This window comes from Physeter macrocephalus, chromosome 7 (assembly GCF_002837175.3).
Source record: "Physeter macrocephalus isolate SW-GA chromosome 7, ASM283717v5, whole genome shotgun sequence".
Taxonomy (NCBI): Eukaryota; Metazoa; Chordata; class Mammalia; order Artiodactyla; family Physeteridae; genus Physeter; species Physeter macrocephalus.
In genome coordinates, this window is record NC_041220.1 from 36,689,393 (window position 1) to 36,714,891 (window position 25,499).

The 25,499-nt window shown below is 40.1% G+C and overlaps 2 long non-coding RNA genes across 2 annotated transcripts in view; both read left to right on the forward strand.

Annotated features, from left to right (window-relative positions):
• LOC102982449 (uncharacterized) overlaps window positions 1-25,499 on the forward strand; it is a 123,287-nt gene extending 97,788 nt beyond the window's left edge. The window contains exons 5-6 of the long non-coding RNA XR_008617791.1: window positions 23,752-23,842; window positions 25,218-25,499. This is a non-coding gene — a long non-coding RNA (uncharacterized lncRNA). The remainder of the gene's footprint in view (window positions 1-23,751; window positions 23,843-25,217) is intronic.
• Window positions 1,025-6,713, forward strand: LOC129392241 (uncharacterized). Its single transcript, XR_008617792.1, has 3 exons — window positions 1,025-1,236; window positions 4,501-4,574; window positions 5,379-6,713. It is a non-coding gene; the product is annotated as an uncharacterized lncRNA (long non-coding RNA).

Genomic DNA, 25,499 nt, shown 5'->3' on the forward strand with positions numbered 1-25,499 from the left:
GGTTTGACTGCACAGAGACCATAATAAATCAACTGCTTGCAGAGTCATATCAAAACACTGTCAGTGAGTGGCAAGTGACAATTAAGCTCAGGGCTCCCACTGATTCTGAATTATGGTGAGTCGTATAATTATTTCATTATGTATTATAATTTAATAATAATAGAAATAAATTGCACAATAAATGTAATACGCTTGAATCATCCCGAAACTGTCCCCCCTACCCCGTCCATGGAAAAATTATCTTCCATGGAACCAGTCCCTGATGCCAAAAAGGTTGGGGACTGCTGATGAAGAGGATCAAGAGTAACTGGAAGGGAAGCTTTGAGAAACAAGCAAAATCCTTAAGTTTAGTATGACCATTACTGAGAGCTTGTATGTTGCAGGTACTGATTGTCTAGGCGTTAGGACTCAAAGAAGCAGCAGCTATGGCTCCACTCTTATATAATCATATAAACTAATGCAGCCATATAAACCAATATAAAAGACATGCTACTCTAGACTCCCTGTCACAATGTGAGTTGACTGTTCATTAGTGTGTGAGCCAGGTTCACCCCACCCTGATAAAAAGATAAGGCTGACGTTGCTTTTGACAGAAAGCTCCATTGTGAGGCTCTGGCACTTGAGAAAAGGTATGCCTCAGACCTGATTCAATTCTTAGAAGACAGGGTAAGGAAGCTGGAAATGCTTTTCCAGCGAGCTATACCCGTGAGGCAGCCATCAGTCATTAATTCTCAAGAAACAAAGTCTTTGATTCCAGTGTCAGTGACAGGTCCATACTTGTTAGTGCTTCTTCATCTTAGTTTGCCCCAGACTGCCAGCTAGAGTTCATTGTCACTCTGTCCTCACCAACAGCAAGCTGAGGCAGGCATGCCTAGAGAGGAATGCTTGCTCAGAAGCAGAAGAAAATAGAAGTTGGAAGCAGGTTATGCATTATCTGTTTGCACTAAGAGGAGCAACAATGCAGTCAGCTCTGTGCAGTTTGTAAAAGCTTCAAAAACAGAACTTCCAAGGCGGGAGTAAAGAACCAACCAATTCGTATTCCAATTAAACTAAATAAGTGCAGACTTTCTTACTCATAATATCTATTTTCCCCATTTCCTGGCTTAAAAAAAATTTTTTTTCAGGTTGATATCCACATTAATGGAGAACATGTTGAAACCTTTCAGGAAGATCTCACCTTTACACTGGACACATTGACTCCACCAAACTTACCCAAGATAGATGATGACCTAAAAGGTATGTTCATTTTCACTATCTGGTATCTTCTGCCAAAGCAGTTATTCTCTCCATTTTACATTACTTATTCTTTCTTCCAGTGTATTTTTTGGGGTCTATAAAGATGATATGGCAAGTATGTAGGACACTGTGGCAAGAAGTACTAGTGTGGTTTCCCTGAGGCCAGGACCTGGTGAGACCTGGGAGTAGCATGCAGGACAGAGCTGGGGGTTTAGTTCATGAAAAAGACTGAGTAGACTGAATAGGCTCCACTTTCAGGGAGAAAGATGATGAGCCTACAATTCCACTTGGTCTCTCCTCTCTTCCAGGATGAAAGGATCCAAGCAAATATAAAGGTTATTGTTGCATAAATCAAGAATTGGTCTGCACAAATGGAAGGCTAGATTTTAGCCTGGATTCTGAGAGGCAAACGTTCAGAAAAATGATCCTCTCCTACTAGGAGGGAGATGTAACACTCTAGTGAAGGTAGGAAGGGCACACAAAAGGCAATCGTGGTTATGGGAAATAGTCATGAAGCATTTGAATCAGAAAGAGAGGGAGAGCTTAGGAAGGCTCTCAGCCTTTTAGAGATTCAGTTTCAGGAAACTAAAATAAATCCACAAGTCTACTCTGACTTGTCATGCTTCTCCCCACGTTTGGATCAGCTTCCAACATTTTATCCCTTGTGCTTTCACTGTTGTGAAATATCTCTAAGAATTCCTTTAAGGCGAAGGTTTTCTTTCAGCAGGCATCATTTCTTCTGGAACATCTTCATCCTTTTAATCACAATCATTTTCTTCCTTTATGTTGATAAGTTTGCCTTCACTCATTTCTTCTGGCTGCACATCTAGTCTTTCAAATGTTGACAATGTCAGCATTCCTCCTGTCAGCTCTTCCTTCTGTAATTCCTTTACAACTGATCTGAATTTTACTTCCCCTGATATCACTTATCCTTTTTTTTTTTTTTTTTTTTTGTGGTATGCGGGCGTCCCCCTGCTGCGGCCTCTCCCGTTGCGGAGCACAGGCTCCGGACGCGCAGGCTCAGCGGCCACGGCTCACGGGCCCAGCCGCTCCGCGGCACATGGGATCCTCCCAGACCGGGGCGCGAACCCGGGTCCCCTGCATCGGCAGGCGGACGCGCAACCACTGCGCCACTAGGGAAGCCCACTTACCCTTTTTTTGATACACCTTCATCTTTCTTGGCCAGGTCTCTCTTCCAGTGATCCATTTTTGTAAAATGTTGTGTGGGTTTGTCACTGACAGACAGGGAAGCAACACAACTACACACTTTGTGTGTGCATGAACTGAATAATGATCTTGCAATTACCTCCAGTCGATATATCTTGGTAACTGAAATCAGAACCATGCTGTTGGGGGACTAATGTTAATGAACCAAATTTTAATAACTGAAATTTTTGCATATTGGAAATGTGCAAAGTGAGGACTGCCTATGTATTCAAAGGGTTTACAGTGTAATTGTCCATGTGCTTCTTGGCATAAATTTAATTTCTGTATGCTTATGAAATTTGCTTTAAAGGTATTTTACAATTGAGGATTTTTTTCCCCACTTTTTGGACTAGTTTTCTTATTAATTCATTTTAAGGAGGTCTTATTGGTATTGCACAGTTTTTATCTTTATCTTGGTGAACTGGTATTTATTGCATAGTTCCCTGTATTAAATTAAATGCTGTTCAACCTTAAAGAGTATCTATAAAATTTTGTTCTCCCAGGAAGATGAGTTGTGAATTTAGTGTCTAAACAAAGTGTTATTTTCCCACAAAAGCATTATTGTTGACCGAAAAAAAAAAATGAACATGAGAGTTGTGAGTTAAGTTTTATTTGGGGCAAAATGAGGACTACAGCCCAGGAGACAGCCTCTCAGATAGCTCTGAGGAAGTGCTCTGAAGAGGTAGGGGGAAAGTCGGTGTTATATATGATTTTAGTGAAGGGGCTATGAGCAGTTACACACACATTTTGCAGAGTCACAAGGAGCAGGTGTCTCCATTAATGATTTTAGTGCTTTTTCAAGATGTGAGAAGATGCAAGAAATTGGGCTCATACAGTCTTCTGAAAATATCAACTATCTGAAAGTCTATTCTGCCAGTTTTTCCCAGAGCACAGAGTGCCTCCTTCCTGATCTCCACCCTGAACTCCTTTCAGGGTGTGTTGAAGGTCAGCGACTGCAGTGGCTAGTGACCTAATCCTTGCAGAGGCAGATGGCAAGTGACAATTTTTACTTGGCATCATAAAAAGAAAAAAATCTGAATATTTCTGCTTCCCATTTGTTAAATGGCACTGTAGATATTTAACTTTCTAGCAATTATGCAGGTCCAACTCATTTAGGATGTTGGGAATATCTCAACTGACATCATCACCTACTCTCATTTTTTTTTCTGATTTTTAAAAAAAATTTTTATTGGAGTATAGTTGATTTACAATGTTGTGTTAGTTTTAGGTGTACAGCAAAGTGAATCAGTTATACATATATCCACTCTTTTTTTTTGAGATTCTTTTCCCGTATAGGTCACTACAGAGTACTGAGTAGAGTTCCCTGTGCTATACAGCAGGTCAAAATATACAAACAGCTCATGCAGCTCAATATCAAAAAAACAAACAACCCAATCCAAAAATGGGTGGAAGATCTAAATAGATATTTCTCCAAAGAAGACGTGCAGATGGCCAAAAAGCACATGAAAAGATGCTCAACATCACTAATTATTAGAGCAATGCAAATCAAAACTACAATGAGGTATTACCTCACACCGGTCAGAATGGCCATCATAAAAAAATCTACAAACAATAAATACTGGAGAGGGTACAGAGAAAAGGGAACCCTTCTACACTGTTGGTGAGAATGTAAATTGGTACAACTACTATGGAGAACAGTATGGAGGTTCCTTAAAAAACTAAAAATAGAGCTACCATATGATCCAGCAATCCCACTCCTGGGCATATACCTGGAGAAAACCATAATTTGAAAAGATACATGCACCCCAATGTTCATTGCAGCACCTACTCTTATTTTATTATTGGCTTTACATAAAAATTGGATTTTTTAAAGCAAGGCATATTTATGCCACATAAATGTTAAGCTTTCTTAGAAGTCTAAAGGAACATACATCCAACCTACAATACTGAGATAAGATTCCTCCAAAAAGAGATTATCTAATTTTGAGCAAATAAACTGCTCTGTATAACACCCAAATTGGAACAGCCATATTCCATATGACCACCTCTTAATTTTTTATGTCTCTTCAATTTTCTCCCATTGGTATATCTACCAAGTGGCTCACTGACTTATCGCGTAGAAGATCTGGCCTATACAAGAAGTGGGGACAAAGGCAGCTCTGTGAATATAGGTATGTTTTGCTTATAAAAACCAGTTTTTACATCTCTAAAATTGATTTCAGTCATTTAGTAAGTTTTCATTTGGATTCAAACAATTAAAGTTTTTGTTTACTATACTGGTTAAGTTACATTAAGTTGTCCAATACTATATAGCTATTTTCTTACTGATATAACAAATAAATAAAACAAAAATGTGTGCTTAAAATAATTCATGGCTTTCAGTATAATAAATCATTTTCACAAAAAATAAATATTTTAAACACACCTGGCCAGAAAATCAGTCCTATTTCATAGTATTATAATGCATTTCTTCTTTGAATTGGACTTTTGCCAGGAGTTCCCTTTAAATCTTCTTTTCCCTAATGTTCTCTAAATAGTAAAGAAAAGAAGGCACATCTACAAGTTCCTTTTAAAGGTGCCTGTGTCTGCAGTCCTATAAACAGTGACTGCATTGACACTCCATCCATACCAGGCAAGCGATCTGGGTTATAGCCACAGTAAGTGTGTGTGTGTCAGCTTCACCAACACCTGCTATGTTTATTTGAGCTGTTTGAGTTGAGGTGACTAAAAGGAATGGATTAGCCAACCTTTTATTCCTGATGATAGAAGAGTTTGCATCTGCAAAAAAATTGAGACATTTATATCTGCTAATTTTTACTCAAAAAAAAAAATTCCCTCGAATATCTGTTGTGGGTGGGAATAGAGCAGTGAGCATGATAGTCAAGGTCCTTGACCTCTAAAACTCATAGTTTTTTTTTTTTTTTTTTTTTTTGCGGTACGCGGGCCTCTCACTGCTGTGGCCTCTCCCGTTGCAGAGCACAGGCTTCGGACGCGCAGGCCCAGCGGCCATGGCTCATGGGCCCAGCCGCTCCGCGGCATGTGGGATCTTCCAGTACCGGTGCACGAACCCGCGTCCCCTGCATCGGCAGGCGGACCCTCAACCACTGCGCCACCAGGGAAGCCCTAAAGCTCATAGTCTTTTGAAGTTAATATCCTTCATTTGATTTTGCATCTATCTTCCATCCCCTTATATGATATATGCTTAGTTTCAAAAAGTAAAGGAATGAAAATAAATTTTCTTATAATTTCATAATACCCCTTGAGATAATTACAGCTGACAGATAAAACAAGGAATGCCTTGTAAAATCTGAATTTCAGATAAACAATGAATAATTTTTAGTATAAGTATGCCCCATACCCTAAATTAGACATACCTAAATCTGGCAACCCTAAATTAGAGGAACTCTGGACATTGCCAAAACAGGGAGAATGACATTCACTGCCAGGAGACTCACTCTGAGGGCAGCAATTTGACGCTGTGTTCCCACCAAGTCCCCCCATCTCTCCCATCCCCACCTGACACACAGTATCCTCACTGAGTCAGAGTAAGATACTTCAAATTATCAAGTCATCTTGATCGATCTTCAGCATAAGTGCTTATGAATGTGCTGTTTTGTATACAATAGACATCATAACACGGCACCCTCTCATAACACGGCACCCTCTCTACTACCCGTACTTAAAAAGATTTCTAACTGCTCAAGCAATGGAAGATTATTTCCAGCATATTCTGCATAAAGAACCGCCTGAAGGGAATTCAGTTATAAGGTATGGTTCATCTTAAGTGATTGAATTACCACATCTATATTTAGGACTTATAAATAGGTGAGGGTGTTGATTTTGAATTAAGAGATCAATAGCTTTTATTTTGATCCTAGGACTTTTATCTTTTGCCCACATTATGGGAAGAACAAAAAAGCAGAAGACTTGATCTTTATTCTTCAAAATGAATTGGTGGTGTTGCTAAATTGGCATGCTTTCTACACCTGTTCAATTGACAAGATTTGGAGCATCTAGAGGTCAACATGAGACCCTTTGATACATGTTGAACTGGGTGGTCCAAATACTAAACCTGGGAGATGGGAGAGAGCTGTGTGCCATGGGCTAGGGAAAAACCTGATGGAAAATGTTATATTGGCCCTTTAAATGTTGCCTCAGTTTCAGAATCTTAATATAATTTAATCACATGCCAGAGAATATTTATTAATGAAACGTAAATTTCTTTTGGTTGCTCAATCTAAGTGAAATGTAAATAGTCTAACTTTTTTAAAATTAGAGTTTTTAAAGACATAAGAAATATATTAAAAATATGGGATAGTATATACATTTTAAAACTCTAAATTATATATGTATTGTTTGACATGATTATGTTGTTTTCTTTAAAGATAATATTTGCAATGAAAATATAAACTATACAATTTTTCTTTTAATCAGATTATGAGTTCATTATTATTTAACTTCATTTTCTGATAGCTGACTTTTAGAAATTCATATATCTTAGTTTAATCTAAGATTAGAGGATTGAAGTCTATATAATAGATGAATAATAGATGAAATAATTAGATGAATTTATTTACCATCTATGATCAACCATTAGAACATTCAAAGCTAAAGGTAGTATAATAGATGGTACTACTTCTATATAATCTTCTCTGTAGTCTTTGATTTTGGAATGTGGTCCTACTTAAAAACATTACAAGTCTTCTTTATTTTAGTTCATTAGTGTTTTATGCCTGACTAAAAGCAACAGGGAGGCTCTACATTATTTTTGGCACTGCTTCACCCCAAAATAAAGCTAGTTGGCACTCCTTCACACTCTAGGTGGGTTTTATGAAGTGCTCTGGCTTATATTAGATGTCTGAAAATGTCAGATCATTAGCTCTTGGGGCTGAAAAGTGCTGCTGCAGTTTGATAAACAAAATTAGAAGGCAGTTTATGCAAGAGTTTTGGGAAGACAGACAAGGACCAAAACCAGACAGGTCACCATCAGTGTTTTGAGTGGGAGGAGAGTTTGAAATGGGCTGGGATTGAAGAATCACTGGGGCAAGTCTCAGTAGAGGACCATGACCCAGTAGACCGGGTCAAAACAGGGCGAAGCTGTTCGCAGGTTGAAACCTATTGTCTTAGCCAAACAGGACAGGCTCAGGAAGGCTGAGGTCATGATGGGATGAGATAGGAGGCCTGCCAAGAATTTCTTAAGGAACATAAGACAGCCAGATAAGCAGAAGCTGAGGTCTAGCCCTGAGCTAGTACCAAGTATCTGTTCCTCTAAGTTGTTTCAGTGAGCTCTGTTAAACTTAGACCTTTCCTCTGTCTGGGCAAGGTCAAGTCTTCCATAGATGGCTCTGCTACTATGTCTGTTTCCAGGACATGTTTGTTGGGGCAAATCAGCAGCTATATTTTCACCCCCAAACCCTGAGCTGGGTTTGTGTGGGATAGCAGTGTTCTGCCCGGAGGCCAGAACAAGAGGGCAGGGGCCCTCTTCCAGGCTGAGTCCTCTGATTTCCTTTAAGCCTCCTTTGTGGGACTTTTACTGTGGTCGCTCCCCACCCTCACATCCGGGGCCAAGGGCCAGGCTTCTAAATCCAGGATTTGAATCAGGGCTTAGACATACGTTGCCTATAAAAATGTTTCTGAATTGGCAGTAATTAATCTCCCGTGCAACTGTATTTGGCTCTAAAATGCTGTGTGTGCTTAGCAATTGCTCTAACTGGAAACAGATCTTTGGCAGTTGGTCAGGGATGATATAAATATCCTCAATCAATGGGGGAAAAAAATCTAGGAGTAACTCTGCTACTGTCTCCTTATCAAAGCTTTTAAACCTACTGAACTCTGGGCTTCTCTAGTGGTGCAGTGGTTAAGAATCTGCCTGCCAATGCAGAGGACAAGGGTTCGAGCCCTGGTCCGGGAAGATCCCACATGCCGCGGAGCAACTAAGCCCATGTGCCACAACTACTGAGCCTGCTCTCTAGAGCCTGCAAGCCACAACTACTGGGCCTGCATGCCGCAACTACTGACCGCACACAGCAACAAAGACCCCACGCAGCCAAAAAAAAAAATTTAAATAAAAAAATAAAAAAAAAAAAAAGAATTCCAAGCACATTAAAAAAAAAATAACTACTGAACTCTGATCTTAGGTTTCTAAGTGTTACTGGGGAAGGCTGTATCCAGCGTGATTTGATTCTTCTGTAGTGTCAGGCCACCTAATGTCAGATAAGGGATTCTCAACTCAGGGCATTAAGAAATTAATGGGAGTTTTTTCAGTTATCACAATGACAGGGGAACAATCCTGGCATTGAGTGGACAGGAGCCAGTGATGCTAAACTTTCTGTAATACACAAGACAGTCCTGCAAAACGAAGAGTTACCTCACGTAGAATTCCCACAGCACGCCCATGGTTGACAATACTTGCAGAGATCTCTGGTTGACTCCCAGCCGCATGCCCGTTAGTAACTGTCCCAAACTTTTTCTGTTCTCAGAACCACTTAGTTACTGCCATAATTTCACATTCTTGTTTCCTCAGACTTTTCATATTATTCAACAAAACTTAGTCAAAATCCCCCCCTCTTCCCCTTACTATTCTCCATCTGTACCCACCCTGTTCTCCTGCCTGCCCTCTCAGAGAAAGAAATCTTTCCAAGGATAGCAACAGTTCCACCCAAGGTGTTGGTCCCACCCCACCCCATGCCATCCCAGTTCTGTCTCTTGCATCTTCAATGCCTTGCCAGTCCCTTCTTCCCCTTAGAAAAGTGCTTGAGTTTTCCTATCCCAAATGTCAAATAAAAAGCAAAACCAAAAACTCTTAAACCTGCTACTTAACCCCTCAAATTATCATTCCATTTCCTTTCTTCATCATCCACTGGCTCCCCAAACCCTCATAATCTGGTTTCCACTCCCCAGTTCTGCTCTCTTGAAGGTTACCTAAATGATCAGTTGCCAGACCACTCACTCTTCAAATTCCTTGCATTTCTCTGAAAAACTGCATCCTTGATAAACCCCTGACTAAAGGTCATTCCTCCTCCTGTTGCTTCAGTTGCCTCTCGATGTTCCCAAGAAGACTAGGGCCAACCACACCATACGAGCATCTTCATTTTCCTGAGCTCCATTTTGGTATTTCCCTGTCTGTACATGGGCAGGATTCTGGCTGTTCCATCTTCAGGGCTCCTTTTCCTCATCCTTTTTCCATACACTGGATACAGGTGTTGGCTGCACTCACTGTCCTTAGTCTTCTTCTCAACTAAGTGAAGGATCCTGAAACCTATACATATAACTAACCATAACCCCCTCTCTTGAACTCTAGGCTAGGCTGCCAGCTACCTGACAGATAATTCCATCCAACGGTTCATTACCACTCCTTAAATTTAACAAAATCTAAAACATTCTAGTGTGTTTCTTTTATAGCACCTTAAGTTTGGTGATTATTTTTATAGGTGACTGTCGCCGCTGGCAGCCTAAGGACTCCTTGAAGACAAGGATGGTTTCTTATTTAATTTTTGCTCTAGTATCTAGTGTTTTAAAAATGTTATTTGATAGTAAAGAAATTGATGAGTGAGTGAATACTTAAAGTTCTTTTAAAAATTAGATTATGTACTTCATATCTGTGGTCCAATGGCTAGCACAGTGCTTGGCACATTGTAGGTACCACACAGATATTTTTTGAACGAATTTGTCTCCTCTTCTTCCAAGCCAGCTTCTGCTATTTTCTTTCCTACCAATGTCAATGATACTATTCCTACTATTTTCGTAGGAAGCCAAGGTGAAAACCTCAATCTTTTTGATCCTTCTGTGGTCATCAAATCCAGTGAGTCACCAAGTCTGATAAGTCTCCCTCAAAGATTTTATTTTTTAAAAAAAATTTTAATACATTTTTTTCACTGTCACCATGCTAGTATGTGCTTCCACTTAGACCAGTATTTTCCAGTCTGCTATCAAATAGTCTGTCAGGCGTTGATAGAGGGTATGCTAAATAAACAAACACATCAATAACTAGCTCAACAGGAGCAAATGAGTTTAGGAGGGATCAGAATAAGTTAAGAACCCCCTTCTACTTAGCAGCCTCTCTAAACCTTTAATTGGCTAAAATATATAGTATCTTTAAAAAGCAATATAATTTGTTATATAGAGTTTTGCAGATTTATTTTACCATGGAAGCATCTTTCTGATGTTACATCAATTTACATCTCCTGAAGGAGAGTTCCATAGAGTGTAAGTTTGGAAAATATAGACCCAAGCTACCAAAATAGCATCCTAATTGCTTTCCTTGACTTCAGCTCATCTTTTTTCCAAATCTATTATTAAAAAGAATGGTTAGGGCTTCCCTGGTGGCGCAGTGGTTGGGAGTCCGCCTGCCGATGCGGGGCACACGGGTTCGTGCCCCGGTCCGGGAGGATCCCACATGCCGCAGAGCGGCTGGGCCCGTGAGCCATGGCCGCTGAGCCTGCGCGTCCGGAGCCTGTGCTCCGCAACGGGAGAGGCCACAACAGTGAGAGGCCCGCGTACCGCAAAAAAAAAAAAAAAAAAAAAAAGAATGGTTAAACTAGTTTTCCTGAAATCCAGCTCTGATACATTATTCTCTTGTTTACTGCACCAACACCCCCCACAAAAAAAAAAAAACGGTAATTCTTAATGGCTCCCAGTGATTTACCTCATAAACTTTCCAAACATCCAATTCTGTAGCATGGTGCAATGGACAGGATAAATTTGACAATGCTGCGTTAGCAAACAGTTCACAAATCTCAGTGGGTTGAAACAACAAATGTTTATTTTTGCTCATGTTGTGTGTCCATCACATGTCAGCAGGGAGACACTGCTCATCTTTAGTGGCTCAGGGACTCGCTGATGGACTCTTGTCAGAGGGAAGAGAGAGCTCTGGAGTGTCTTGTACTGGCAATTAAATACTTTGACCAGGAAATGACACATGTCATTTCTGCTTAACTTAGTGGCCAGAACTAGTCACATGATCCCATCCCAACACAAGAGGGACAGGAAGTGCAATTATATGCTTGAAAGCGGGTAAAACCAGAAATATTTGGCAAACAACACTGACTACCACACATAGCATTCTTGCTCTTTATGATTTTCTCTAATCTATCTTTTTTAGTTTATTTCTTTTATCATTCACCCTACATTTCAGTCAACCTAGGTCATTTCCGCCATTCATTCAATAACCAGTCAATGTTTATTGTGCACCTACTGTGTGTCAGGCACTGTGATAAGACTGGGAAGACAATAGTGAACAAGCTCCAGGGAGGGAGACAGACAATGAACAGTCATTTCTGTTACTGAGTGATGAGGGCCAACTGGGACTGGGGGAGCCCAGAGTTTAAATTGGCAACTGACCCCAGCCTCGTGTGTATGGGGGCAAAGGGCTTGGGAGCAGGCGGAAGCAAAAGTGAGAGAGACTTGACTGAGTCTTGAAGAACAAATAAGTGTCAATTTGCTGAGATGGAAGAAAGGAGGTGGCTTGGGTAGGAGGAGGAAATGAAAGACATTCCAAGCTCAGGGAGTAGAGAGGGAATTTGCAAGTAGGATATAGAAACAGATGAGGCTGAGGATGGGGGCCTTGGTCAGTACATGGAGGGCCTCTTTGCCACACTACAGAGCCTGGACTTTATCTTCCCCAAAGTGTAACTGGGGTTTTCCCAGCTCCGTGTCTTGGATCTCACTGTTTCTAACAACCTGCCCTTTTCCATCCATCTTCTCACAGCCAAATACAGATATCTATCCTTACAAACCCTAGCTCAAATGATCCTTCCCCTGTGAATGGTCCTTAATTCTCCCAGACAGAAGCAACCTGCACCTTTTACTGTTTAATCGCTTTCTGCTTTGCTTTACTTGCCTGTCCATCTTGTAGTAAAATTGTTGGATCATCACCTTCTTGAAGGATTGGTAGTATGTTTTGTTCTTCCTCTACCCTGTCCTTAACATTCTTTCCTTCTGGGCACCAAGCACATAGTAGATGATCTATAAATATTTGTGATCACTTTTTCATCGATTTTTAGTTATCAATTTAGTAGTGAAGAAAAAATATCTTTTTCAATAAGAAAATATCTTTAGGAAGGAAATTATTAAATGTACTTCTTTTTTGACAGTTTTTTGGGGGGTATTTTAAAATACTTTGAATTATTAAATTGTATCATTTGGGGAATGAATTTTTGAAAACGGAAAGTAAAGTTATTGGAGGAAAGGTTAGAAACTTTAATTTGTGGAAGGGAATTATAAGGAATATGTTAAGATGTTTTAGTTCCTAAAGGTTTACTTTTTTTTTTTTGCGGTACGCGGGCCTCTCACTGTTGTGGCCTCTCCCGTTGCGGGGCACAGGCTCCCGTTGCGGGGCACAGGCTCCGGATGTGCAGGCTCAGCGGCCATGGCTCACAGGCCCAGCCGCTCCGCGGCATGCGGGATCCTCCCGGACCGGGGCACGAACCCGTGTCCCCTGCATCGGCAGGCGGACTCCCAACCACTGCACCACCAGGGAAGCCCAAAGGTTTACTTTTTAAGATTTATTTTTATGTAGGTGGAAAGATTCATTCAACTGTTTTTTTCACACACATTGTGAATGTCATTTATGAATAGTTATGTAATAAAATAAAAGCATTTTAGGAAATTTTACATTTTTCATGTTTCTAAATTTTTTAGGTTTCTGCCTTTAAAGAAAAACACTTCTGTCTCCAGGGAGATTAGTTTGCATCATAATGGAGGTATTTTGTCAGAAAAAGCAAGACTTATACATTCTGTTGCTCTTCAGTTTGTTTCAGTGACTATTCAGTATTGTAATAAAGTACATTCCCTAAGAATGTAATAGTTTCTTAAATATTCAGCATTAAATGAAGTTTAATCTTGTGTGTGTAGATTTATGCCCACATGGGGGTTTCTGCAAGAAACAGTTTACTAAAACACACCATGTCCCGAAGTCAGTCACCTAAACCCACCCACTCTTTACCTTAAATATTTAAGCAGATCAATATTCATTGATCTCTAAGGATGTTGATAAGGTTTCTACTGGTTCACCCCACACTCTCACACTGCCCCCTTTCTTATTTGTAGGAGGTCCTGAGATTAGAGCCATTGCACTAGGGACTGAAAAACTAATTACCCTGTGTAATTCCAACTTTGTGTTCATGAACAACTTTCCCTAATCAGGTTGGCAGTTGGGCTAAACACCAACAGCATGGGGTGTTGAATTTAAATATCAGTCCAGAATACAATAATTTAAAAATAGTATGGCTGTTATTGGCATTTGGATAATCTTGGAATCTGTACTTTGAAGAACCAAATTCTGGGAAATGTGTAGAGCTAGAAAAGCCATTTCTGATTTTGTTACCTAGGCAAGCATGTGGCTACCACATGGCTTACCTTCTGGCCAGCAATACCACAACCCACCCACCTCCCTCACCACACAGAAACACACACACACACACACACACACACACACACACACGCAGTGCTGAAATTTTTCTGAGAACAAAAGACTTCGTTTGTCATTCTTCCTAATAAACTCACCATACTAGAGTAATTTGGACATACCACACAAAACATCTCTTTGAATATATTTGAATAACTTAATGTTTAGATTGATTTCTAAAGGGCTGGGATTTTCTTTGTGTAACATCATTTCCTAGGTGTGCTCAATCATGATGAAATTGTGAAAGTTGCAATATATTTAAATTTAAGATTTTTATTTTTTTGTATAAATAAAATTGGAGAAATACTGTATACTTTCCGTGGGGCCATCTGGTAACTTCACTAAGAAGAAGTAAATTGTTTCTAGTTGCTTTGAGCAAACCCATATGGTGCCAATTATTACTAACACCGGTCAGTGAGAGAGATGACTTTCACTGCTGTGTTCTGAGATTCAGTCTGATCATCTGTTATTGCTATTCTAATTCTGTGCAGAGACATTTTCTTTCTTGTGTTTTTATTTAATACTTTCCAGAAAGTACCTATAATCAATTGATATATTCTATTTTCCCATATAACTCACCAGTAATAATTTAGCCAAAACTAACAGGAAATTGACCTGGAAGTCTGATCTCTAATGAATACTGAAACCAAGCTCAGCACATTAAAGGAAGTAATTAAGAAGGCACCCCATTGTGTTTAGGTATGCTGGGTCAAGCCAAAACAGAGGATTTTTCTATTTTTATGAGCTTTTGTCAAATTTAAAGTATGTTACATTTTAAGACAAAAATTTTAAAGAATTTGTTAGTAGCAATGCTACTCTATAAATATTTATTTTTAAAATTATCCTCATGTAACTTAAAGAGGATTTTTGGAAGCAAATGGCCTAGACATGCCAATAGAAGTACCTATTCAATTTGCAAAAAAAAAAAAAAGTAGTAAGTACCACAGGTATTTCTAGCTAATTATATATACGCATACTACAGTAAGTGTGTGTGTGTGTGTGTGTGTGTGTGTGTGTACATGCTGTGTAACATACCAGTCCTATAATGACCGTTAATTGTGAAAGACTGCAGAGGTCAGCTGGTTCATCACCGTACTTCACAACAGGCTGCCCTCTATCCCCCCAGAACGCGGTTAGCTAATGTGGTTTCTTACCTCTTGCTCATCCACCTTGTTTCTCTTTGCCGCAGTCACGGTCATGACTAGCCCTTGACAGTGTCCACCATTTACCAAGCACCTTCGCTTCCACACACTGACTCCTGTCACCCTGGCAGCGACTCTCTCACAAATCCCCCAACTCCTTCTCCTTTTCCCCCTTATTGATGTAGAATCTCTGACTTGATGTAGAATCTCCTCTCTTGCTTCCTATGTTCTCATGTTCATACTTCTTTCTTTTTTTAAAAATAAATTTATTTATTTTATTTATTTATTTTTGGCCGCATCGGGTCTTCGTTGCTGTGTGTGGGCTTTCTCTAGTTGCAGTGAGTGGGGGCTCCTCTTCGTTGCGGTATGTGGGCTTCTCATTGTGGTGGCTTCTCTTGTTGAGGAGCACAGGCTCTAGGCACGCAGGCTCAGTAGTTGTGGCTCCCGGGCTCTAGAGCACAGGTTCAGTAGTTGTGGCGCACGGGCTTAGTTGCTCCGTGGCATGTGGGATCTTCCAGGTCCAGGGCTCGAACCCGCGTCTCCTGCATTGGCAGGCAGATTCTTAACCACTGCACCACCAGGGAAGCCCCATACTTATTTCTTATTCTGACTTTCTTCTGAACTATTTTTCTGTTTGGGTCACCACTTTATCTTCTTGCCATTTTCCCTCCTATCACATTTTTTTCAGTACATTCGCTTTTCCCCAAACCCTTTCCTGGGCAGTAAGCTTTCAGGGTGAGTGCTGGGTGCTGGTGAGCTTGCTTGTGTCACGTTGGGGGTGGTGGAGGGGCTAGGCTGGGGGAGGCAGAGAAGTCTGAAGGGCTTGGTGAGCAGCACTCACAGTGACAGGCACAGCGCTGGGGTGGAGGTGTGGGACCCGAGAGACCCCTCAGTTAGTCAGATTGCTCTTCAGGTTCACAATCTCCGGGGGAATAAAAGCCCACCTTCTCTGAGTATTTAAAGTACACACCCTTCCTAGTGAAGATCTTAAGAGACTTGAGCTCGCATCAGTGTCACAGAATCGTCTAGGGGCTTGTTAAAACAGATTGCTGGCCCCGCCCACACCCCACCCCCATCCTGATTCTGTAGGTCTGGGGCAAAGATTGGACATGCAATTCTAATAGCTTCCAGGCTATGCAGGGGCTGCCTGCCCACAGACCACTGCTTGAGTAGCACTACTTTGCAATGCTTTCCATTTTTCTGATCTCTAACTTAAATAATTCTGGATGCACTTTACAGCAAATCACCTGTATCCTTCTTTCTGTGTCACTCAAACCCTGCTGAGTGACACTAACTCATTAGATTATTTTCTCATGACTAAATAACATGAATTTCCTTAGCTTTTTATAAAATCTATTCTATAAATCTTTCCTCACTCTGTTGCTCTCTTCATTTGTTCTACCAGTTGTCTACATCATCCTCCAGCTGTAGAAATGCAAACTGAATTTAATAATCTATATAGTATTGAAACCAGCAGGACCCTGTGGGGCTCCTGGGCATGGAAGCCTTTCTGTGTGCCCCCATTCTTGTTTGTAGGGAATAGACTCCTCCATGACCTTCCCTGAGCTTCAAAGGGCAGGTTCAAACAGTTGCTAATCAGGGAAGGGAGGGGATGTAGAAACAAAGGAGGATCAGTCAAGAAACAATAGTGCAGCATTGGGACAGGATCCTGGTTCCACCTCAAAGGATACACATAACAGTATCTTTGAGCTCTTTTGCAGAATAAAACCCCCAACAAGTGGAAGATGTTAACTACTTGATGAAGCATTCTTCATTCCAGAGAGAAGGTCACAGTTTCATAACCTTGAGTCTCACAGAAACTCATCGGGAGACCACCTGAGGTCAGATTAAAGGAATGCAGGCCCTGCACACATCCTGATCCTTACCAGCAAACCCACCCTTGAACCACTGCTATAAAACTCCTCACCAAACCCCCCCAGGTGGGGACAGTTTTGAGGGCATTAGCCCACTGTGTCCCCCTTTGCCTGGCAAAACAGTAAAGCTGTTCTTTTCTACTTCACCCAAAACTCTGTCTCCAAAATACAATTTGGCACCGGTACACAGAGACCAAGTTTCCGGCATCATTGTTTAAATTGAAAAGAGACTTGTCTAATCCACACTTTAGTGTGTGATAAGCCTTTTTTGGGTTTCCATATGTATTTATTAAATTTAAAAAAATATATATATATTTAGCACCCACATATAATGTACTGTACAAAATGAACTAGGGACACACAAAAAATTAACATATGGACCCAGCATTCAAGTTACTTTGAAACTCTTTAGGAATTTAAAACAAAACAAACTTACAGAGAAATAGAACTTTTGGAACTGGAGTGGCCCATTTAAACATTAAGCCTTGAGTAGCAATATGAAATTGAAACAGCAATCCAAGAGAAAATAATTGAGTCAATCATTCTGAACTGAAAAAGAATGACCCTGATAATAACTGTTCATTTGTGTATTTGTACCCATACAAATGTATTTTCTATCACTTGATACATGCCATCTTTTTGTAATCATTTGCTGGGTAAGTCCTATCTACTCTACTACCACTTAAGACCCTCTAAGGCTGAGTTGACCTCACATCTCTTCATAGTGTTAGCAAACCCAAATTTGTGTGCCTGATGCACGGTGAGGCCAAACAGATGGAAACATTGGAGTTTGGAGCAGAGAAAGGTTTACTGCAGGGCCGAGCAAGGAGAATGGGTTGCTTGGGCTCCAAAACACTGAACTCCACGGTGGTTTTCGGGGAGAAGTTTTTAATAGGCAAAATTCAGGGTGAGGGCTGCAGAGTGTGTGACTTTCTTCTGATTGGTTGGTGTGAGCACAGGGCAGTGCTCCCGGAATCTTGTGCTCAGCCTGAAGTCACCATCCTCCACCTGGGTGGGGGCCTTAGTTCCTACAGAAGAACTCAAAGATTTTGTTATGTATATTCCTTGAGGAGGAACCAGGACCCTGCCCCAGGGCTGCACTGTTGTTTCTCGGCTGCTCCTCCTTTGTCTCTGCATCCCCTTCCTTCCCTGATTAGCAACTGTTTGAACCTGCCCTTTAGAACTCAGGGAAGGTCAAGGAGGCTGAATGAAACCTATTTCCTACAAATGGGAAATGGGAACGTGGAAAGGATTGGTACCCAGAAGCCCCAGAGGGTCCTCCTCCATTTCAATAGTAGCAGCACTTCATACAGCATCAGTAGTGTTCCCAACTTACTACTGATTAGATAAGTGAAAGTGAATACACAGGACATAAACTGCTTGGCAAATAAAATGGTCTCTGAATCACAGTTTTTTAAAAGCTTAACAGGTAATTTTATATTGACCATATTAAAAATCCTTGCAGGAAGTAGCATGTAAACCACTGCACAATGTCCTGCATGTAGAAAGACCTCATAAACACATATTGATGGTATTAATTATTTAGTGAAAGTCTATCTGATCTACTCAGGCTTATTAATTCACTCATTCCTCCTCACAACCTTCTTATGATACTGGGCGGGAAGTACAGTGATGAAATAATTTACCAAAGATCACAGTAGTTGAGCCAGGATTCAAACCCAGGCAGTCTAGCTCCCCAGTCTGTGCTCCTGACCCCTGTGCTGCAACCCCTTACCTCACCAGAGGAATGCCCCCATAGTCTCCCTCTCTGCAGCCGGGTGACAGACATTCTCCTTTGCAGTATTTCTTTTTGCAGAGTTGGACATTGATGCTTCCAAGGTAACGGGATGTGCGATACATGTGGCTTTGAGGCTTTGCCTTGATCTAGCACTGATATGTTTAAAGTGATCCAAAATTTAATAATGTGGGTATCATGAGCTTAGTTTGGTGCTAGTTTGAACAAGGTGCTGAAATTTATGTTTTTCAAGTCTCTGGTAAAATATTTTTACAGTTTTTAAATATTAAGGTTAGTATCTTGATTCTTAGTTATCTGAAGTATGATTATCTGTTTTTGTAGATAAATTGTTGATCTCGTTCACAGTTTCCCTCTCTGTAACTAGGTGTCCCTCTCTTGCATTAGTTGGACATTGATGCTTCTAAAGCATGATGGCTTGTGTGGCACATGTGGATTTGGGGCTTTGCCCTGACCTAGCACTGATGTGCTTAAAGTGATTCAGCTTTGTATAATACGAGTCAATCTTGGCCAACATTTCATCCTTCTTTGAGCTCGTAAAGGACCTTATATTATTCTCTTGTCACACGCTGCCCTGGATTGTTATGGAAGACTAGTATACATCCTGCATAGAAATATTTGTCCAGTAAATCAAGAAATGAATGAAAAAAGTCTGGGGAGAATTCCGTATCACCTGAAATTCACTAGCAGACTTTGTGAATATAATTTTAGTAATTATAGAAGTATCATTAATAACAGTTCTCATATAATTTTCAATGTCCTCATTAAGCCCACATTCCACCTGGTGTGTGTACATATATATTTTCCCCATGCTATAAGTGCAATGAACACTGGACAGAAGATACAATGTAACTTTGTCTTGTGGTCATTAATAAATCTTCCCTGGAACACTCTCATGAACTGTCTCTTGAGATATTCTGACTTCAGCATATACTTCATGGTACCTGGTTTAGTCCATGATCCAAAGCTTGAAGGCAAAAAATTTCAGAGGAAAAATAATTCATCCTGATACCAGCCTCATGATTAACACAAGATACGCTATATGTGTAGACTTCTTTTTTTCTACCACCAACTTTGTGTCCTGGTAAACAGTTTTCAATTCTAAGGCTGATAGCAGTATGCTAGTGCTGGTGCTGAAACTGTAGTAAAGAAACTGGAAGGAAGTTTGTATATGTTAAAATGCAAGTTTTACCATGGACTAAGCCTTCTTCAAACTAATTGTCAATGAAACAGTGGGAAAAAATAAATTTAGGATTGATGGAAGCCCGTTGCTGATATGAAGGCCACCATTACCATTGCTGAGACTTGGGAAGACTAACGAATAACTGTAGGGCAGTGGCTGGAAGAAACTATCACTTGACTCTCATCAGGGCTTTCAGCAGAGGGATTGCTAAACACAGCACTGGACATTCATGTCCATAAGGACCATAGCATCCCTATCCTGTAAATGCCTCCTTGATTACAGCTGCCATTGCTGAGGGCATGCTCTGTACTCTTATCCATGATGCTTGAGTGTACTTAAAATGCAGTCTGACTCTAGAAGGACCCCTGCAGGATTAGATTGGAGGTATCAGGATAAACTCATGGTTTTTAATATATAAAGAGAAAGGAAATAGATGTAGAGTACAACATATGCGTGCATGTACCTATGTGTGTGTGTATATATATGTATTGTGTATACATGTATGTGTATGTATATACAGCTATTTCCTTGTTCTGTGGGCCAAGAGGGTCTAGAGGCAGTGACACTCCAGTAGCAATGAACATACCAAGTGTCCAAATTTTTATTTCTAAATATTATTCTACCCAGAAGTAGAACAAGGGCTGTGAGAAATGGTGATTGTAGGACTGGGATGGGGAAGAAAAAGATGAGCTTGGAACATCTTGTGGTGGCAGAAAGTAGAGAAATGCTCAAAGAATGACGGAGACAAAGCAAAAGAAGACCCGGGCCATTATGAAGGAGCTCCCACTAGACAAACTTGCAATAATTTGACCATCAAAATAAATTAAATGTTTATGGATTGTAATCCATTGAATAAAATAAAAATACAATGAAGTTGAAAACAACATTAATATGTAGGGGAGAATGGAAAGCTTTTCCTTATGATAGAAATCTAACTCCTTACTGTAGAAAGAATGATGAAAATAGTAATATTACTATTTGACAATATTTTGGGTTCCTGGACCCAATTTCAACTTGGGAGGGTGTTCCCACACCACCACCAATTCTCTGGACAACTGAGTGTCCTACAATTTGACTTAGTTCTGACACTATTCCCCTGCCCCTTCAGACTCCAGTCACAAGTCCAGATTTTCACCTGTGCTTCTGACCAACTGGCTATAAATCAAAGGTTCCCACAACCCCCTCACTGAGTTCAATTAATTTGTTAGAGCAGCTCACAGAACTCAGGAAACCCATTTACTCACTAGATTACTGATTTATGATAAAAGGATACAGCTTGGGAACAGCCAGATGGGAGAGATACATAGGGGAAGGGTCACAGAGCTTCCCTGCCCTTTCCAGGTGTCCATTCTCCCCACATCTCCATGTGTTCACCAACCTGGAAGCTCTCTTGAACCCTGTCCTTTTGAGTTTTTAAGGAGGCTTCATTACATAAGCATGTTGATTAAATCACTGACCATTTGGCAGTTGATTCCATATCCAACCAACCCCTCTCCAATCCCTGAAGGTCAGGGAGATGGGACTGAAAGTTTCAACTCTCTAATCATGTGGTTATTTCCTCTAGTGACCAACCCCCATCCTTAAGTGATCTAGGAACATTCCAAAAGGCACCTTATTAACATAACAAAAGACACCTTTATCCCTCTCAGCACTTCTTAAGAAATTCCAAGTGTTTTAGAAGCTTTGTGCCTGAAATGGGGAGGAAGACCAAATATATATTTCTTACTGAAACAGAGCAGGATCCTGTGGGGCCCTCCCAGGTACAAATCCTTTCTGTGTCTTCTGTTTCTTGTTTGTAGGAAATAGGCTTCATTCAACCTCCTTGACCTTCCCTGAGTTCCAAAGGGCAGATTCAAACAGTTGCTTATCAGGGAAGGGAGGGATTGCAGAAACAAAGGAGGAGCAGTCAAGAAACAATAGTGCAGCCTTGGGGCAGGGTCCTGGTTCCTCCTCAAGGAATATACATAACAAAATCTTTGAGTTCTTCTGTAGGAACTAAGGCCCCCACCCAGGTGGAGGATGGTAACTTCAGGCTGGGCACAAGATTCCTGGGGCACTGCCCTGTTACCACCAACCAATCAAAGAAAGTCTGCACACAGTGGAAGATAACAACTCTGACCCCTTCCCCAAATGATTCTCCCTTTAAAAACTTTCATGTTCAAGCAGAATCTTGGGAGTTGGTGGACATGAGTCCACCTTCTCTCCAGCTTGCTGGCTTCCTGAATAAAGTAACTTTTCCTTCCCAACCAACACTCGTCTCTCAAGTGGCGAGCGGCCAGACCTGAGTTGGATAACATTATAAATCACAATATCACAGGCAAACACCTTAGTGATAATTGATTCAGGCTAGAATCATCAGTGGATGCAAAAACTCTGAAAGAAAGTTGGATATTATTACCAGGATATATACATAGTCTCAGACTATCCCCCTATAAGATACATGTTAATTATAAAAGGAAAATAGTAACTTACAATGGATAAACCAGGCAGACATTCCTTAACCATTTGATCAAAGTTATCATCACTAGTGTCAGTGCCTTGCAGTCTAAGACTGCCAGGAACACTCCTGTAATTGAACAGGCAGTGAGGGCAAATGCACGCGTGGGAAACCCTGGGGCCTCTCGGTAAGAGGGTGTGAATAAGGACTCAGGATGTGGGCTTGTTAAGTCAACCCTTGAGAGAAGGGTTAAGGAAGTGCCTGCGGATTGGAAGCTGTCAGGAGGCAGAGGTGATTCTGTCTTGGGTATCTTATTAAATCTTATACAGGAGGAAGGAAGACTAGACTGAAACTAGAGCTATAATTGATCAAGAAATCACAGGTGCATATATCAGCTAGGATAGAGGGATGTTGGCCATTCGTATAATGATGATAATATTCATCGTTTTGTCTGTGTTCAGGCGTGATAATGGAAGGGTCTTGTCACAATGTCGCAGAGTGGCCTTGACTAATATTGACATTCTGGGAAATAGTTTATGTGTGATAGAACACCAAGGCCCAGCTATGAGTGCCAGCCCAGCTCCTAGCAACACCACGGCCTAGCTGGTGGCATCCTCAGATCCCAGATGTCAGGCACTGCTTTTTTCATTCTCACTAATAATGGGACAGATCAACATCACATGCATACTGATATGAGAAGGAAAACATCATCGCTCTTGTGCATTCCTGCCAAAAATGCAGAACCTGAATCTAATCATGAGGAAACATCAAATACGATTTGGTGGATATAGCAGGCCTGTATTCCTTAAAAATGTCAGTGTCGAGAAGGAAAGAGACTGAGGAACTGTTCTAGATTAAAGAAGACAACCAAACATGCGTTGACTGCAATATATGATTTGGAACTTTATTTCACTGTAACAGACTTTACTGGGGCGATTGGCAAATTCTGAATAAATCGGTAGTTTAGATAATTGTAGCAATGTTAATTTTCTGATTTTGATAATTACACTGTGATGTATAAGAGAATGTCTTTACTTTTAGGAAACACATTGAAGGATTTAGGGGTAAAGGGGTATCATACTTACAGCTTATTCTCAAACAATTCAGAAAAAAATGTACATATTTGTTTATGAATGTGTGTATGTGCGTGTGTGTGTGTGTGTGTGCACAGAAAGAAGGAAAAAGAAAGGATAAAGCAAGATTCGGAAAATCTGGGTGAAAAATATAGGGAATTCATATTTTTGCAACTGTTCTAGAAGTTTGTAATTAGGTACAAATTAAAAGTTAAAAGAAAAAAATGCCTTTCTCTTCACATTTACCAAGTGCTTTTCTTTTTTGAATGAAAATATCCTGCATGAATAGCCTCAGTGTTTCACTCATTGCATTCTTGAGTAAAATATCTGTTTACATTCATATTTACATTTTTAAGTCTCCAACCTTAATTTTTCCAAAGGCTGACTTGTAGGGTTTCCTTGGGAGGTGGATAATTCCTTCAGCAGTTCTTGTATTTGGTAAAATTTGTTATAATTCATCTTTTCTTTTTTTAACTCCATAGATATGAATTGCCAGGGACATATGCATTAAACTTTGTTTTGAAAAATTGCCTTGGTGGTGGAGGCACTGCCTCACTGAGAAGTGACTCACAGGTAAGCATCTAAACAGTGAGTGCTTTCTCTTTTGTGTATTTTCCCATGTGTTGTTGACACCAGCCTGTATCAACAACATTCTATGAAACATATAGACTAATAGGACAGAGCTCTCAGTTCAGAATCAGGAATGAAACAGGAGTGAAGTTTTTTTGGATAACTTCTTAGTGAAACATAATTGTTTTCATTTTAGTGAGTGTCACTTTAGGGGATTTGAAGACCATATAACAAGAGAAAAAACTTAGCATATCTCGACGTTTAAGAAAATAGTTAATATATGACTTAATCTTGAAACTGAAGAGTATTTAGTACTCTATAGGTTAAGAAGAGCCATTATTTGAAGTAAAGAAAATTGTTATCTTATAACCATGGCGCAGAATCAGCTGATGCCAGATACTATGCCATTGGGTTCAGATATGCCTGGGTCATCCCAGGAAGGAACAAAAGTCCGTAGCTTTAACTCAGTCCAGTGTATCACTTAGCCTTAAATTTTGCCTATTATTTTGAAACTTTGCTATGGATACATCTTCTTACTTATTATTGACAACTGGTGGTGGCTGTGTAATTTTTAATAAATGTATTGTTACAATATCTTTTTAGTGGGTGTATCTCTTAGGTTCTCACATATGTGTGTGGGAGTGCCTTACCATTTGGACTCCACTGTCAACCTCACCTGGCCCCATGACCTTTCAGCAATGACCCAAGGTTTGGAAGAATTGTAAGGAAGAAAAACAAGCTTCAGTGATTCCCAAGGTGTGAGGACTCCCTGCCTCAGAATCACCTGGGGTGCTTGTTAGAATGAAGATTCCTAGCTCCATCCCAGACCCACTCACTTGGAAGCTCTTGATGCAGGGCTCAGGAACCTGCTTTGTATATAGCTCCTAAAGTGATTCTGAGGCATCGAATATAGGAAAAATATTCTCAGTAGAACTGGCCTGAAATGAAATTTTAAAAATTGAATGACCTTTGTCCTCCTCTGTATCTCTTTCATATTTCTTTCCACATCACGTACTTAATCAATATCTCAAATTAAAATACATAAGAAGTCACAGAAATAATTTTATTCAATCCAAAATTTAAAAGGCCAGAACTACATAAATTATCCTCAGTTCAGCGTCTCTGTAGTTCTGCTGTCATACTTTTTTCATTTGTGCTTCACCTAGAATTCATCTACCAAGTAATATATTTTATTTGTAACTGTGTTCCCTTAGTATGTGTTTTTAAAATTTCTTAATTGTCATTATATCAAATAAAATCTTATTTATCCAAATCATTTAAATAGAGGTCACTTTTTTAAAATGTGTGACATGAAAATTAGTAACTATAATAGAATCCTCTAAACATTTAGTACATTTCTGTTTGTTTTGTTCAACAGGGCAAAACACTTGGACAAATGGTACTGGACTTCCAGATAAAAGGTGTTCCTGATTTAAAGTCATTAGTAGATGGATAAAGAGCTTTGGCATTGGGAAACTTATTGTTTCTTAGTACAAATGAAAAATTGAATCCAAGGTAAAAGGATGTAGAAAATACGCATTATAAGTAAACACCCACTTGGGTGGATTGAATACCAGCATTAATAATGTGGTCACTGGAAAGTAGAAGAGAGTAGGTGATTTTTAACACAGAACTATAAACAATAAAGATTTAACATATG